The following is a 17936-nucleotide window of genomic DNA, read 5'->3' as shown; positions in this document are numbered from 1 at the left end:
ATCATTCTGCTTTTAATGCCAGCTGTCCTTCTCAAGTCTCAATGGGTTCTAAGTAAGTGGAAATCCACTTCAAACTAGGGTTTTTTTTTAGAGTATAGTTGATTCACAGTGTTGTGGCAATTTCTGCGTACAGCACAGTGACCTAGTCATACATATGTGAACATTCTTTTTCTCATACTATCTTCCATCATGTTTTATCCCAAAAGACTGGATATAGTTCCCTGTGCTATGTAGTAGGATCGCATTGCTTATCCATTCTACACTTCAAACTAGGGTTTTTTTTGTTTTTTGTTTTTTGTTTTTTTTTTACTTTTGAGGGCCGCACCCAGGGCATATGGAAGTTCTTGGGTTAAGGATTGAATTGGAGCTGCAGCTGCGGGTCTACACCACAGCCACAACAACGCAGGATCCAAACTGAGTCTGCAACCTACACCACAGCTCACGGCAAGGCCGGATCCTTAACCCACTGAGCGAGCCAGGGATCGAACCCACAACCTCATGGTTCCTAGTCAGATTCGTTTCCATTGTGCCATGACGGGAGCTCTGTGTCTGGCTTATTTCATTTGGCATAATGCTTTCAAGGTTCATCTGTGTCACGTGTTTTCCTTTTTATGGCTCAATAATATTCCATTGTATGTATACGTCATATTCTGCTTATCCACTCGTGTTGATGGACATCTGGGTTGTTTCCACTTCTGGGCTATAATGAATAATGCTTTTATGACCATGTATGCACAAGTTGTTGCCTGAATTTATTTTTTCAAGTATCTTGGGTATCTAGAAATGGAATTGATGAGTGATAGGGTAACTATATGTTTAACCTCTTGAGGAACTACCAAGCTGTTTTCCACGGTGACTGCACCATTTTGTATGCCCTCCAGCAATACAGGAAAGTTCCAATTTCTCCACTGCCTTGTCAACACTTGTTATTTTCAGTTCCTTTGACGCAAGCCATCCTAGGAAGTGTGAAGTGGTATCTCACTGTGACATTTAATGTGGTTGTCTCTTTGATGTCAGAACGTTTAAAGACCGTCCCTTCAAATGTCCACATCATCCTCTTTGTCTTAATACTCGTCACACATTCGTTAACAATTCTTAAAATTAATTTATATTTTCAACTGGCACCACTTCTTTGAGTAATAAGTTTGTTAAATGTACTCTCTGCCTAAAATAATGCTAGCTTTTGTCATTTAAAAAAAAAAAAAAAAAGGAGTTGTTGCTGTGGTGCAGTGGGATTGGCAGCATCTTGGGAGCAGCAGGATGTGGGTCCGATCCCCAGCCCAGCACAGTGGGTTACAGCACCAGTGTTGCCGCAGCTGTGGCTTACGTTGCATCTATGGCTCGGATCTGATCTCTGGCCCCAGAACTCCGTACACCTTGGGGCAGCCAAAAAAGAAAAAAAAAAAAGAGCTCAACTTTGACAAATTGTTTCTTAGTCCTAATCCATTAGTTGAGGGTTTTTACACTCAACACCTCCTTATCTGTCAAGGGTCTGTGAGTAGAATGAGTTCTCCAGGGTTCGTCTCCAAGAGCACTGTTTTTCAGCGTGCTTTGGGCTCTGGCTGCAGGGAGAGGTCCTGGGCCAAAGCTGAGAGGCAAAGAGGGCAAAGAACTGCCATGACATCTTCATCCCTACATAACTTCTTGTAGAGATAAAAGCCAAGCTGCAGCCAAATAATCTGGGAGCACAAATTCACAGTCGGGGGTGAGGAGATGAAAATCGACCAAGGACCACACACAATCGGGGGACACAGTGGCTTTCAATTGGGACGATTTTGCCCCCCACCCCACCACCACCAGGGGGCATTTTGGCAAGGTCTGGAGACATTTTTTGGTGGTCTACTGGCATCTAGTGGGTAGAAGATGGGGACGTCGCTAAACATCCTGCAATGCACACACAGCTTCTGACAGCAAAGAACTCTCTGGCCCCAAGTGTCAACAGTGTAAGCCTGAGAAGCCCTGGTGTAACAGGATATCAAAGAGGAGTTTTCCTAGCTTTGCGCTTCAGCATAGTTCTCAGGCTTTGGTTGACCTGTGTGGGTCACCCCCTCCAGCTGACACCCCAGGTGATAGTGGAGAACAGATTTTTATACGCCTATGAACAAGGAGTACTCAAATCCCACCAGCTGAATTAAAACAAAATAAGGGGAAAAAAAAATCCCACCAGGGACCACAGTGAACTCTAGACATCTATGAAATACACATTTGTAGGCTCTAGAGAATAAGTAGAGAGGCTAACTGTGTGTGTGTTCTATGTACAAATCACTGTCATATAAAGAAGTGCATCTAGGAAAAAAAAAAAGAGGGAAAATATTACAGAGGTGCATCTGGCATTTAATGAATAAAATGTTATTTTTGTTGTGTATGGGATTTGTCAGACTTCTCACTGTAAATAGATATTCACCCCTACCTTGTGTTAGTTCCGTGTGCTCTTTCTTCCTTTCAGGGCCACACCCACAGCATAGGGAGGTTCCCAGGTTAGGGGTCCAATCAGAGCGACAGCTGCTGGCCCACGCTACAGCCACAGCAACGTGGGACCTGAGCTGTGTCTGTAACCTACACCACAGCTCATGGCAACGCCGGATCCTTAACCCACTGAGCAAGGCCAGGGATCGAACCTGTGTCCTCCTGGATGCTAGTCAGATTGGTTTCTGCTGTGCTACAACGGGAACTCCTATAAGCTCGTTCTTGAAGAGAGCCCCCAGTTGTAAACTTCAAGTCCCACCAACAGTCTTCGGAGTCTGCGATCTCAGTCACCCTGACGGTCAGCCTCTCCACACCCACCAGCCACAGACCTGCTCAAATCCCACTGCCCCTGCCGAGCCCCCTGCACACAGCGCTGTCCTCTGATGCAGCTGCAGGGATTACCCCCAGATGCGGCTCCAGAGATTACCACCAACCCCCGTTTAGCAAATCCAAGCCGTGGCCGGTCCCAGCCTCAGGCACCTGAGCCCTCTGCGGCATTTTACACAGTTGCCCGCTCTCTCCTTCTGGAACTCTCCTCCTGGCTTTCAGGACGGTCCAGGCTCCCAGTTCCCTTCACACTGCCCTGCCCCCTCACACCTCTACTGCATCTCTGCATCTTCTTACCTTCTCCCTCTGCAGTCCCTGTCCAGACGGTCTCATCCAGTCCTCAGGTCCCCAACGCTGCTGGTCCCCAGGGCTCAGGCTCGTGTATCTAGCACTCTGCCGGACATGTCTCTCTCTCTCTGCACATCTAAGAGGCGTCTCAAGCATCAGGCCCAGACGGAAACTTTGATCCTCTCCCACCCTGAACAGGCCTTCTCGCCTCAGCAAATGAAACCACCACCCACAGAAGCTGCTTGCCCAAGCCCCGCATCCTAGCAGTCACCCTTGCTTTTCATCTCTAGGTCCAAAGCCCTCGACAACTTCTCTCGACTCTTTTCTCCGAACGTATCCAGCATCTCCGCACTGCTCTCCAGCACCTCTCCTCCGACCCGGGTCACTGCTGCCGACTCCAGCTTCGGGTCTCGCCCGCCGGCATCCTTCCTCCCCAGGCTCAGAGGACATCAGCCCGTGGTTTCCATTCTATTCGAATCAAAGGCCCAGATCCACCAGGCACCAGCTTCCCCTTCTCAGGCCCCCCTCCCTCGTCTCTCCTGCTTGCCCTCATGCTCCAGACACACTGGCCCTTCTCACCCGGAGACTCCAAGCGGCTTTAGAGTTTGTCCTTGCTGTTTCCTCTGCCTGGAAAGCTCCCTCCACCATCGTCTCATGGCCGGCTTCTCACTCTGGTCATCTCTTGAGAGAGGCCTTTGCCAGGCGGCTATTTGACACACTACCACATAAGTCTATTTCAATCCTCTTCCGTGCAGTTATTGTAATCTGATATTTTCACATTTACTTGTTTGTTTCCTTTCTTTCCTACCATAACAGAAACTCTGTGAGAGCAGACACTTTCTACATTTTATTCACTCCTGGGACTAGAATATTCAATCAACATTTGTAAAAGCAAATGAATGAATGCCTCCCTGTTTTGCAGATGGGAAAACTGAGGCATAGGGTTAAGTCCCCAGGCCAAGGTACCACAGCTATAGGTAGCCGAGCCAGGGTTTGAACCCAGGCAGTCAGTCCTGAGAGTCCATGAGCTTAACCACTATAACATCCTGTCTTTTGCCACTCACTGGGCACAGAACTTACAATTAGGGACCAGAAGGACAGGAGGACACAGGGTGACTCTTCTGTCTTGGATCCAAGGGAGACCCTTCCTGGAACACAAGGAGATTAAAAACAACCTAAAATAACCTAGCGGGGTCTATTTTTACATACCAGAAGGTAGAATACGAATGAATTTTCAGAGCCGTTTGCAATCCACTCACGTTCTGCTGGAACAATTACCGTAGTGCTTTTTGTTGTTGTTGTTTTTTAAAGGCCGCACCTGTGGCATATGGAAGTTCCCAGGCTAGGGGGCCAATCGGAGCTACAGCTGCCAGCCTATGTCACAGCCACAGCAATGCTGGATCTGAGCTGTGTCTGCAACCTACACCGCAGCTCACGGCAACGCCAGATCCTTAACCCACTGAGCAAAGCCAGGGATCGAACACGCATCCTCGTGGATACTAGTCGAGTTGAGAACCCGCTGAGCCACAGTGGGAACGCCCCTCACCCTGCTTTGAAGCCAAGCTTGTGGCTGACTTTGAGAAATCTGCTCATCAAGGCTCCCCAGGGATTCTGAGCAGACTGGAAAGTCACCCTCATCTCCATCAAACTCAAAACAAAACCAAGCCCACTTGGCAGCAGGCGTGTAAAGCCGCTGTCAGGACTCAGAGGGGCATGCTCGGAGGCTGCCAATTTGGGCTTTAGAAGGTCCCCTCCCCAGGTGAGGGTAAGGAGCTGGGAAGCCGCCCCCGTTCCTGAGAAGGCTGTTTCCTTCCCCTCCAAGGAGCACACACTTTCAGAAAGTGGTCTCAGGGTTCCTGAGTCTGAGGTAATTTGTTTTTGCTGTATTTGATGAAATATTGTGGCTTATTCTTCCCAGTGCCCAAGTCACTTCCTGAAGTTAAATTGGCCCGAGGAATGGTGTTCTCTTCTCTTTAATGTATGGTGGCACCGATGGGGAATTAGCTCTTGTTAATTTAAGCCCTTAACAGTAGCATCCTCCCCCAGCCCCACCCCCAGTAACTAGCTGATTGGGATTTTTCTTTTCTTTCCTTTGTCCTGATACCTAGTAAAGCAGAATGCTTATCATGTACGTAGACATCCTCCCTCCTTGTTTTCGGTCCAGGGTGTGACAACAGGAAGGAAGAAGGAAAGGGTTATACAGATCCCTAGAATTGAATCTTTTCAAGCTCGTGGCTGGAGAAATTACTAATCATTTTAGCAAAGGTTGTTCATTGGGAATCTTTCGATTTAGAGACACAGTCCTCCCTTTCAGATGTAATTTCCGTGAAATGATAATAATTCAGCAGTTAGGAGAAAGAGCAGTAAAGCCATATATCAAGATCACATTCCGGCCCTTTACCATTTCTATTTCTGACACCTAATAAAGGGCAACATATTAATAAAAGAGAAATTCTGAATTTATCTTCAACCAAGAACAACTGAAAAAAGATGATTTTTTTGACCTTTGTCTTTTTTTTTTTTTTCTCTTTCCTGCTGGAGTCCTAAGACCAAACTATCAACCTTGGTAACCCGGAATTAACCAAGATTAGATTTATTTACATAACATCTTCTTATGTGTTGCTTTGGAATGAGGATGAGCAGGCTAAAACATATACAGCTGTATGTATTTTAACACCGGGGTTAAAAGTCATTATTTAAATGCAGAGAAAGTTAAATTTTCATCAGGCATATTGGAAAATTTGGGATCAACTGAGTTAAAATTTAAATTAAGAGTGTGCTGGCGCATGTGGGTGCAGGCGTGCTTCCTCTGTTTTTTGAAGGTTGGAGCATCCAATAGACATTTACTGAGAAGGGCTTCCCCAAATCCAAGGCTAAGGTCATTCCTGGGAAGGTCAGAGGTGGTGTTTCTGTTGAGTAGACAGACGCATGGAGAAGTGCACAATGTGTAAGTATACTCATCTTAATCAAAAGACAACCTAAGATCCCAGAGTTAGAAGGGCCCTTAAAAGTCATCTAATCTCACCTCCTTGTATTCAGAAAAAGGCTCTACTGATAACTTGTTATCTTAGGCGGGGGAGGAGGAAGGAGTGCCTCCCAGGCTGATCCAGTCTGGCTGGGTTGCGTAAACTTCTTGATCACTGTACATTATCTGCTATCTAACGACAAACAGGTGTGATGGCAAATAAAGCAGAATTCCTGGATGGGGTTCTTGGATAATTGCTTCAGTGTAATGCACAGGCCTGAGACATTCGAGTAGTTACTAAACTCAGATGCCTCCTGAGTAGGGAGGGGCGGGGAGTAGGGAATGGGGATGGCCATGAGATCTCAATGGCCCCTTCCAGGCTTCCAGTGGGTCTTGGGCAGTTGGGCACTGGCTCCAGTGAAAAGCTCACATGGTCACTGCCTTCATCCAGAATGAAATGACTCAGAAGGCTGACAAAGTCTCCTGGAGCATCAGTGGCACTTACCTCTGCACGAGGACAGGAACGAGCTCTGGGTTGGAATCAGCGACAGAGGACTGGAGTTAAGCTCTTTGTGGCCAGGTGATAACCAGGCATGGTGGCTAGAACGCCCCTGCCCTACAGGGATCCTGCTCCTGAGATGCCCCCACATTACAAACTCCATGGGGTTTCTAACTCACATACAGGGGCAGAGCCCTTAAATTCCCCCTTGTAGGTTTCATGCAAATCTCATATAAGCACCCCTCAAATGCATTTGTAAATGAAGAGGAATCCTTCTTCTGGATTTACAAGCCAATTGTTTACCAGGTTTCAGGTTTTAAAAAAAAATTGTCTCTTGATTTTCTGACAGTGGTTGGTTTGATTGACTTGTTTGGCCCCTTAAAGTTCATAACCAAACTCAGATACTGACCACTAAGTCTGAGTTGGGTGGGGAGGATTTTGGCAGCTGAGTCCACATACCCAAGGGTGAAATCCAAAGCTGTTTTATTTCCACCCTGCTCACAGTTTGATCTAGAACGTTCTACTTTTTTTTTTTTTTTTTTTTTTTTTTTGCTATTTCTTGGGCCGCTCCCACGGCATATGGAGGTTCCCAGGCTAGGGGTCGAATCAGAGCTGTTGCCACTGGCCTACGCCAGAGCCACAGCAACGCAGGATCCGAGCCGCGTCTGCAACCTACACCACAGCTCACGGCAACGCCGGATCCTTAACCCACTGAGCAAGGGCAGGGACCGAACCCGCAACCTCATGGTTCCTAGTCAAATTCGTTAACCACTGCGCCACGACGGGAACTCCCCAGAACGTTCTACTTTTTGAAGAAAAGGTCCAGTTGGCATTTAGTCTGGTGGAACTCCTGCTGGCCACATGCCACCGGTTATACAGCACACACTGAAAGACAGGCTTCTTCCTGCTGATTCCTTTTGCTGGAAGGATGAACTTTCCTGATAAATGAAATCTAGGCACCTCTCTTCTCTCTAATTTGCGTGTGAGAATTAGGCAAAGGGCCTACGAGGATCATGAGGGTTCTTATGCCTTTTATCTGGAGTCTCAGAGCAGGTCCAGAGCCATGTAGACAGCGCATCCACCACCACGTTCCACATGGAAATTATTCTGTAATTGAACTCTATTAGACACTAAGGCTGAGCCTCCCTGGAGGAAGAAATGTGAACATTTGGGAATATTATCTGGGAAATTTAGTTTTAAAAAATATTCATTTGAAATATTTGGGTGATTTATTTAAAAGTACTTTCCCAGAAGTTTAAAATATTCAAAAAATGACCTGGATTCTTCCTCCCTGTTGATATGTAAGGACACATCCTCAAATACACACATTCGAGCCTAATTGCTTAGTCACTGAAGTTCAGTTCTTTCTGGGGAAAGAAGCCAGACTGAAGGATAAAAGGGAAACGTCTAGGTCCCTAGCCTGGCTGCTCCCCGAGCCTGTCTGGCATCTCCACCTGCCTAAGGACGTGGGACCCTGGATGCCCTGCGGATCCCACAAAGCCTGGCTGGCTCAGCGCCCCACCCCCCTCTGCTCCCCGATGGCTTCCCTCCCAGTCCAGCGTCCCGAAGAGCCCGGAGTCCCCAAGGCTGGCGGGGCATTCCCCCGCACTATCTCTCACACTCCACCCTTCCTTTCAATTCCCATTGCCCCAGACCCCTGCCGCTTCAAGCCTGGATGATTATAATAGCCTCCTAACTAATCGCTTACTTGTTTCTCCCCCTCCAATTCACTGCTGCCACGGTAATCTCCCTAAAACACCATTTAAGCATGCCAAACCCTTAATTAAAAATCTTCATTATCTCTTCATTACCACCAGGATAAAGTCCAAGCGCCTTAGTTTCCTTCCACTATCTGGCCTCAATCCACATTTCCAGTTTATTGCCCACTCCTTCCCCACGGTCTTCGTAGACGCCACTGAAACCAGTCTAGTCACACCATGCATCCACCTGGAATGGTTTTCCCAGCCTGTCCCTGAGATGTGTGTTCATTCTTCGAGGCCCATGTCAAGTTCTCCTGCCTCTTGTGAGGTTTCTTCCTGGGCAATTGTGTCTTCCTTAGAGTTCCTAGAACACTCAGCGCCTCAAAGCATAGCCTACCATGAGTGGTTATTTAATGCTACTGTGACTGTATGCATCTTAAGATCAGAAATAGTTCCAGAGAGCGGCTTTCACCTCCCTCTCGTTAGCATCACCGCCGCCACTTGCTGCCTGCCATCCCCAATAAATACCAATTACGATGTGATTTGCTGATGAGATACTTGCAGTTTGGTGGCCAAAGGAAATAACTGTTGTAGCGTGTCCACTGCGGTCCTCTGTGTTTGGGACAGTCCACGTGGGTGACTGGCATGCCAGATTCTAAAGGGGATTTACTTGGTGTGAACGGGCACTCGGTTAAACTGAAGCAATCCCAAAGAGCTACCATGGAGCAGGGGAGATGCTGGGGGAATTATCTGCAGGGGAAGACGGCATTCCTCTCCACCCATAAAGATAACACAGGAGCCCCCACCCCCACCCGCCAGTGCACAGCTGTGGAATGGAAGGGGCTGAGCGGAAAGCAGACGCAATTGTGTTCTTGCCTCAGTTAAAATTTCCACCTGGGTGTTGAGAAATGTGTAGCTCTGGCCTCTCTGCATTCATGCTAAGCTCACCACAGTAAGGCACAGTACCCCAGGCCTGGAGACGCGCGAGGGGACACTCCTCATTCTGCCATTTCTAGGGCCGCTCCCACAGCCGATGGAGGTCAAATTGGAGCTATAGCCGCAGGCCTATACCAGAGCCACAGCAACGCAGGATCCGAGCCGTGTCTGCGACCTACACCACAGTTCACGGTAACGCCAGGTCCTTAACCCACCAAGCAAGGCCAGGGATCGAACCCGAAACCTCATGGTTCCTAGTCGGTTTTGTTAACCACTGAGCCACGACGGGAACTCCTGCATTTTGGTTCTGACCACAATAGGGATACCTGGTCCTGAAGAGGCTGTAGTGGTTTTAAAAACAGCCATATAGTGTCTTCCCTGCTCTCTGCAGCCAGGAGTGCATTTCATCTCAAGGACCTTCCCCTCTTCGGCTGCATCTCAGCTCACTGTATCCCTGCAGGAGTGAAGTGCTCTCCTTGTCTCCGTGGAGGCTGCTGGGCACTCAAAATCTCACATGCCAGCGTCACAGCAGTGAATGTTCTCCCTAGAGACATCTGAGTAGACAATGCCTCTGTCCTGTCTCATCTTGCTTTCCTCCCTCTTTGGGGGAAGAACCATGGGGGGAAAAAAAACAACTTCATCAGGAAAGCAACACCAGATGGTCAAGGATGTCAGGTCTTCTTTTTTCTTTTCTTTTTCTATCTCTACCTCCTCTTTTTTTCTTCTCTTTAAACATATTTCAGGAAGTTCCCCTTGTGGCTCAGCGGGATACGAACCCAACTGGCATCCATGAGGATGGAGGTTCAATCCCTGGCCTTGCTCAGTGGGTTAAGGAGTTGGCGTTGCTGTGAGCTGCGGCATAGGTCACAGACACAGCTCCAATCCCGTGTTGCTGTGGCTGTGACGCAGGCTGGCAGCTGCAGTTCCCATTCGACCCCTAGCCTGGGAACTTCTGTATGCAGTGGGTGCTGCCCTAAAAAGAAAAAAAATAAATAAACATATTTCACCAAGGAACAGGAATCTGGGCCACTTGTGCATAAGTCCTGGTTCTGGAAGCCAGAGACACAAATGATTACCGCTGCAGTTGGCATGACCCTGGTCACCAGCCAGAAACTTTTCCATGTCATCTGTGTCTCTACTAGACCTCTGTCACTCAAAGGAGCACCCCCCAGGGTGAGCTGATGTCCTTTGACCTGTTTGTCCCATGGGTCCCAAAGGGTGTTGCAACAGTTTTTGTTTCTTCTAAAAGAACATCAAAAATGGTATTTCAGGAGTTCCCGTCGTGGCGCAGTGGTTAACGAATCCGACCAGGAACTATGAGGTTGCGGGTTCGATCCCTGCCCTTGCTCAGTGGGTTAAGAATCCGGCGTTGCCATGAGCTGTGGTGTAGGTCGCGGACATGGCTCGGATCCAGCATTGCTGTGGCTGTGGCATAGGCTGGCAGCTGTAGCTCCGATTAGACCCCTAGCCTGGGGAGCTCCATGTGCCGTGGGAGTGGCCCAAGAAATGGCAAAAAGACAAAAAAAAAACAAAAAAAAAAAAAACCTAAAAATAAAACTACCATATGATCTTGCAATCCCATTCCTGGGCATATATCCAGAGAAAACCCTAATTCAAAAAGATGTGTGCACCCCAAAGTTCATTGCAGCACTGTTTACAACAGCCGAACATGGAAGCAACGTAAATGTCCATCAACAGAGGAATAAAGACAATATTTTATTTTTCACACAAAATGAATTATTACTCAGCCATAAAAAAGAACAAAACATGGGTTTCTCTTGTGATTCAGTGTGTTAAGGATCCAGCATCGTCACTGCAGTGGCCTGGGTCACTGCTGAGGTGTGGGTTTGACCGCTGTTTCAGGAATTTCCATCATGGGTGTGCCCCCCTCCAAAAAGAAGAAAATAACGCCATTTGCAGCAACATGGATGGACCTAGAGATTATCATACTAAATCAGAAAGAGAAAGATAGATATCATATGATATCACTTACATGTGGAATATAAACAATGATACTTATAATCTAAACTTATTTGCAGAATAGAAACAGACTCACAGACACAGAAAATAAATTATGGTTACCAAAGGGGAAATGTGGTGGAGGAAGGATAAATTAGGAGTTTGAGATTAACACATACACACTACTATATATATATATAAAATAGATAACCATCATGGACCTACTGTAGAGCACAGAGAACTCTTCTCAATATTCTGTAGTAAGTTATATGAGAAAAGAATCTGAAAAAAGTGGATATACGAATATGTATAAGTGAATCACTTTGCTATACACCTGAAACTAACAACATTGTAAGTCAACTATAATATAAAATAAAAATTACTTCACTCAGTATGAGAGTTTCTGGTTCCATCCATGTTGCTGCAAATGGCATTATTTTGTTCTTTTTTATGGCTGAGTAGTATTCCACTGTGTATATATACCACATCTTCCTAATCCAATCATCTGTCGATGGACAGTCACTTACGATGGAGCATGACAATGTGAGAAAATAGAATGTATACATGTATGTGTAACTGGGTCACCATGCTGTACAGTAGAAAAAAAAATGTACTGGGGAATAACAATTAAAAAAAATAAAATAAAAATTAAACAAAAAAAAATTTTCGTCGGTGAGATCTCAGGTCATATTTTGTGTGCAAGACACCCAGAAGACATCATTTTCAAGAGTTTGAAATCATTCTGAGCAGGTGAACTGACCCTCACATCACTTGTCCCCAGTTAAGGTGACAGATAAATATTTTTAGACACTGCAAATACTACAGAGCATACAGCTTAAGGAAGTAATCTGTGTTAAAAAGCTGTCCTAAAAGAGGTAGGTTTTGATGCAGCTGAAAGTGGAAGAGAGTGGTATATGAAAAGATATATTGCTGAGTCAGCGTAATTCCTACAAGGATGACAGGAGTTTGAATAACACACGGAATTCCAGATGAAAGTTTCCTTTCTCATTGGGCTTGAAGCACAGATTTATCCAATCCATCTTCATATCCATAGCAACCAGCACAGTGCCAGGCACAATAAATGGGCTATAAATGTCTGGTAAATTAATGCATGAAAATTTAATTGTTGCAGGATCACTATATCTAATAAAAAGTTAACTAGTGTATTTCTAACTTTCTTCTATCTTGGTATAAGGGTTTTTCCCCCTTCCCCTATTGTCTGCTGCTGAACTTTTTGAGTTTATGACAAAGTCGAGGGGTGAATACCCAGATTATTATTATTTGCACATCTGTAAAGTTCCATTTGACTCATGGGGGTGTGTGATATCAGAATGATAATGCACTTTGACCCCTTCCCAGTGGAGAGGCTATGTCAACGCTTAAGAGAGATAATAATACCACCAACGTGTATTTAAAAGCTTTTTGTTATTGGATGGACATTAAGGTTCTCAGAGACCTTCCAGATCATTTATGTTCCATGGGGATCTTCTCTATAAAAAATTCAACTTATCCAGAGTTTTATTCTCCAAGTCAAAGTAACAATTGCCACGACCCTTACTTGTCTGAATCCAAACCTTACATAATATAACCTCCCAATCTAAAGAGGCAATCACGACAATTTCACTACAATTCGAAGGTCATACATAGCGCAGAGCAGAAATAGGAGTAGAACAATCATTCTTTAGAGGGGAGAAAATATGGAAGCCTTTCCCTCCGTGTGACCTTGCAAGTCTCCATAGTAACTGCGTGCTAATTGGCAAACGGTGCATCCTCAGAGGAGGGGCGACAGCTCCCTGACCTCCAGGCCCATGAGCGCCACCTAGTGAGAAAATTTCTCTTCAAAACTCTTCAAACAAAACACCCTCAACTTGTCGCAGGTCACTTGCCCTTGAAAAAGGATTAAGTTCACGCGGACAGGTATAAAATTTTAAATATTTTAACCAAGAACCCTAATTTAGGAGTCAAAAGACTAGAGCTAGTTAAAGAAACTGAGAGTTAGGAAATTTAAAAATTCAATCAACACTTTGTATCGCAATTTAAGATTTCTTTTCACTCCTGTATATTTTCAAAAGCCCTGATAATATGTTATTTTTCAAATATAAAGAAAAATTTCAAAACGCTGGAAGAAAACACAAGAGGTGTGGATGAGTAGGTGAGAATAGGGTGCAGGGGGACAGTAGCGAGGTCTTTCACTATGTGCTATGTTGTTTATTTCAAACCACATGCCTGTATTGCTGATCAATAAATTAGATTTAAAAAGAACAGTCAGCATATATTCATATGGCAAGCAGCTGTGTAGTTTCAGCAAAAGCAGTATCACTTTGTCACATTAAATTTACTTCCTAAATTTAAAAATAATGCGTCCTCGTGAGGTCAAAGGACTTTCGCCATGTAAAAGTACTTGTCTGCGAAACATAAATGGCACACATAGAAACTTCATCTCAGTCACACACACACACACACACACACACACACACACACCCCTCCTCTGAGTTTCTTACATCGTACGTAGGCACACATCTCAGCTATTGATTTTTTAAAAAACACTTATGTCAATGGTACTCAACTTCCCTGAACAAGCTCTACCAAGTACTTTACCTAATTTGATCCTTGGACATACTAACTAAAAAAGTAAGTGGATGTTAAAAGCTACAAAGCAAAGCTCAAAGGATGCGTCCTTCAGGTTGCCACAATGGCTGAAAGAAGACTTCCATTTTTCTTCTGCAACTTAGAAAAGATGCATGGAAGCCTAAGTCAAATGCAGCTTACTGTAGTGACAGAGACGCAGACGCAGACCTGAAAACATCAGGCTGGCTTGTCCATGTTCCTGTGATTCCGGGCCACCCGTCAGTGTGTTCACGCCTCCCATCACACCACTAAATGTATGACGACTTGCTTTGAGGTTATTTTATAACAAACTTAACTGTCTGGTTAAAAAAAAAAAAAAAAAGGAAAAGTAGAATACCATGTAGTCCTGAAGATATTTTGCCTTTTATTTATGATTGAATTTTGTCTGTCTACAGATCAATTTAGGATTAGGTCAAAGACCCTGGAGACTCCACAACTGTTCCCACAAAATTAAAACAGAGAGAGCTGCGAGCAAAACTGAACAGCTTCTGCTAAGCAAGTGGGTGGAGTTTTTTTTTTTTTTCCAAGTTCCTTTTGGGATTTTGAATCAGATCTTCAGTGAATAAAAACCACAGCACGACCATATTTTAGTTTGGACGAATATTTGGGAAAAATGCATTTCTGTCCTATTGAAAGCATAACAATAGAAAATAAAAATACAGGTTTGGGATTTTGCATATTTTAGCTATATTTAGAGATTGTGACCTCGACCTCGTCGAATCTTAATAGCATTTGTTGGTGTACCTAATGTCAAATATAAGTACTATCTTTATATTATACAAACGAATAAAATGTAGAAAATATTAACTTCAGCGATTATTATATGACATATGTTCACATTTTTCCCTAACTTATATTCCCTTCAAGAATTACACTGAACAGAGGCTGATAGCTAAAAAAAAAAAAGTTGAAGTGAGGGTGTTTGGCGATTTTAGATACATGCATGTCTATCTTTTACTATATAAGCTTGTAATTTTTGCAAAAAACTATAAAATGGGTAGAATCAGTGATGAGGTCATTATCCTGTAAAAATGGACTAAAATGAGCGATTTTTATTTAACTGACAGTTGGTTTTAGCATTATTTTTAAAAGGGGGAAATATGTACAACTGCCACTGCTGAATCATATCCAATTTACAGCCCTCGTCACATGGCTACAAAGCTAAAAAGAAGTGAAATTGAACCATCCTCCAGTAAATTAAACTCATGCCAATATCCCATCAAAACTGTTGGTCCAACCATTCTCTTCATTTCCTCTGAGTTGATCCAACCCTAACCTGTGTGTCCTGAAATTGTTCTTAGATCAACAGCCAGGATCCAACATTTAGTAATGGATCATTAAATAGGGGGGGGGAACCCCACAAATCAATCAGAACTTGATCGTGGATTCTCAATTAGAAAATATTCTTCTTGCTAGAGCTATCAGCAGTATGAGAAAAATCTTTGCTATGCCTGTATCTCTGTGATTTTGAAGTTATTATTTTCTCGCAAAGTGTAAGCCATTTGGTTACTTAGTTCTTACAGCTGAGGAAACCCTAACATTCTCCATTAAATATTATCACTCTTTTCTTTTAAAAAAAATACTGTATAAGACATATTTTACCACTTACTGGAGGGGTTCACATGTCCAACTGAAGGAGCTATTTACAGCTCACTCTCTAATTAATGGAGAGGAACGCTGATTGTTTCAACTTGACCATTTAAACAACTGAATTGGGGTTAATAACTCTTCTATTCAGAATTCTACCTTAGAACAAACAGCAGCTCTATTAGCAAGATTATTTGAATTAGATAAAGCTCTGGTTCATATACAGTTCCTTGAACATCTACTTTCAAAGATGTAATTACATACCACATGATCTGAGGTATTTCAACACTATACCCTCAACAGATTCTGTGAAAATTCCATTAACTTCCTGAAGAATCTCATTTTTCTCTGTAAACCTGTTTAAATCATTAGCTCTTCAATCAAACAAATTAACTAGAAATAAAGCAAGACAAGGAAATCTTCTCAGTTAGACTTTCCCTTCTCCATTCATTTATTCATTCATCCATTCAATGCATCAATATTTATTGTCTAATAAGTGCCAGGCACTGGGTATTATAATAGCAAACAAGAGGCATAATCTCTGCCTTCATGGGGAAGACAGACTTGAATCAAATAAACACAAAAATAAAAATCTAGTTACAAAGCAGGCAATGTGAATGAGGTGATGGAGGAGGGGGTGGCCTGGAGGAGATTAATAGACTACCCTACTTTGGCTGGGTCTTAGAGGGTGTGTCTTCGAGGAAGTGGCACTTAAAGCACCTGAAGGATGGAGTTCCCGTCGTGGCGCAGCGGTTAACGAATCCGACTAGGAACCATGAGGTTGCTGGTTCGATCCCTGCCCCTGCTCAGTGGGTTAACGATCCGGCGTTGCCGTGAGCTGTGGTGTAGGTTGCAGACACGGCTCGGATCCCGCGTTGCTGTGGCTCTGGCGTAGGCCAGCGGCTACAGCTCCGATTAGACCCCTAGCCTGGGAACCTCCATATGCCACGGAAGTGGCCCCAAAAAATAGCAAAAAGACAAAAAATAAAATAAAATAAAGCACCTGAAGGATGAACCCGAGGCAGCCCGGTGATGAGTGAGGCAGGATGGGCTTTCAATAAACAACAGATAATTTTTTAGTGTAAGTCTGCGATATTTGGGACATGCTTCAACTAAGAAAGTTTTGTTGTTTCTCTGAAACCTGAATTTAATTGGGCATCCTGCATTTCATCTGACAATGCCAGGTGGGTACCTGAGGCAGGTGAGAAGGCCCTGACGTGGGCCAGGTTCCCACCACTTGGGAGGAGGTGAGGCGGCTGACATGAGGTGATGGAAGGGGGAGTCGGTGAGTTGCGACTGGGGAGCCAAGAGCCCAAGATTTCTGTACGGCCTGTAGGTATCATTCTTTCATGCCTTCGATTTTACCTGGAGCAAAGTTTGGCAGCACACTAACCAAAGGCTAATTTCAATTTGATATAACTTTTCAATTAACACAAAAACCTGAGAAACATGCTCAGCAAATATGTGAGCTGTGAATTCCAAGGAGATTTGCTTATTTTCTTGAAAGACAAGCTTATGAGGCATCAGTGGATAAACCTATAGACGCCCAGTCTCTGCTTTCCACTTGGCTATTTCATCCTGAATTGGCTGAGTCTGACATCGTACGTGCAGGGGTCCTGAAAGATGCTGTCTGGGACACTATTGCACTGGGGGGCTGAGGGGTCCTGCAGCAGCATGTGGTTCAACTCTTGCCTATTCAATGCCATCCACTTCAGCCCCCTCGGCAAGTCTCACATAAACCTCCCTGAGTAGTACAGGTGATTTAGCCTTTTCTGATCTCTGAGTCAAGTAAACACGCCTAGCTTCCGTTTTATAATTTTCTACTAGGTGTTGAAATTATATAATTACACAACCTCCCCTGCTGTCTTTCTCCCACCTTCCCCAAAAGTGTGTACAAGTGTCAAAAAGTTTATCCTACATTTCAAATTCATTAACAGTTAGCTAGTAGCTTTTTAAAAAAAATTTTTATTAAAGTATTTACAATGTTGTGTCAATTTCCACTGTACAGTGAAGTGACCCAGTCATGTATGTGTATATATATATATACATATACACACATTCTTTTTCTTATACTATCTATTTATGAGATCTATTATTTAATTTTATATTAAATAATATCACAAAGTCTTTTGGTCCCAACACTGAAATACGCTAGAAAATAATAGAAAACTCTATAAAGAATTAAGCTATTTCCACCTTGCAAAGAACTAAAATACTCTCAAGCTGCTACAAAATCTCCTGGCCTGTCAGATGTGTATATGCCTGCCTCTTCTGGAATTCACGCACTCAATACAGATAAAGCTCCCTGGAATTCCTGTCGTGGCTCAGTGCTTAATGAACCCAACTAGTATCCATGAGATTGCAGGTTCGATCCCTGGCCTCGCTCAGTGAGATGAGGATCTGGCGTTGCCATGAGCTGTGGTGTAGGTCGCAGATGCGGCTTGGATCTGGTGTTGCTGTGGCTGTGGCACAGGACGGCAGCTACAGCTCCGATTCAACCCCTAGCCTGGGAACCTCCATGTGCTTCGAGTGAGGCCCTAAAAAGACACACACACACACACACACACACACACACACACAC

General features: G+C 44.3%; 1 protein-coding gene across 8 annotated transcripts in view; it reads right to left on the bottom strand.

The window, feature by feature from the left end:
- The window catches only part of GPR180 (G protein-coupled receptor 180), a 290476-nt gene that overhangs the window by 201352 nt on the left and 71188 nt on the right, over positions 1-17936 (bottom strand). For 2 of the 8 annotated variants that reach the window (XR_014819705.1, XR_014819694.1), the window contains exon 12: positions 3916-4229. The exons of 4 other annotated variants lie outside the window; for them this stretch is intronic. The gene's annotated coding sequence lies outside the window, so the exon portion shown is untranslated. Of the gene's footprint in view, positions 1-3915; positions 4230-10874; positions 11131-17936 lie in introns of those variants that run through there. 2 more of the 8 variants (XR_014819697.1, XR_014819698.1) reach the window with 2 other exon arrangements.

The sequence above is a fragment of the Sus scrofa genome, chromosome 11 (genome assembly GCF_054392235.1).
Source record: "Sus scrofa isolate SSC_HxYL_T2T_F1_AM1 chromosome 11, Sscrofa_HxYL_maternal_Yorkshire_Landrace_v2.0, whole genome shotgun sequence".
NCBI lineage: Eukaryota > Metazoa > Chordata > Mammalia > Artiodactyla > Suidae > Sus > Sus scrofa.
Note: the sequence above shows the minus strand (reverse complement) of the source record. Positions and strands in the feature narration are given on the sequence as shown.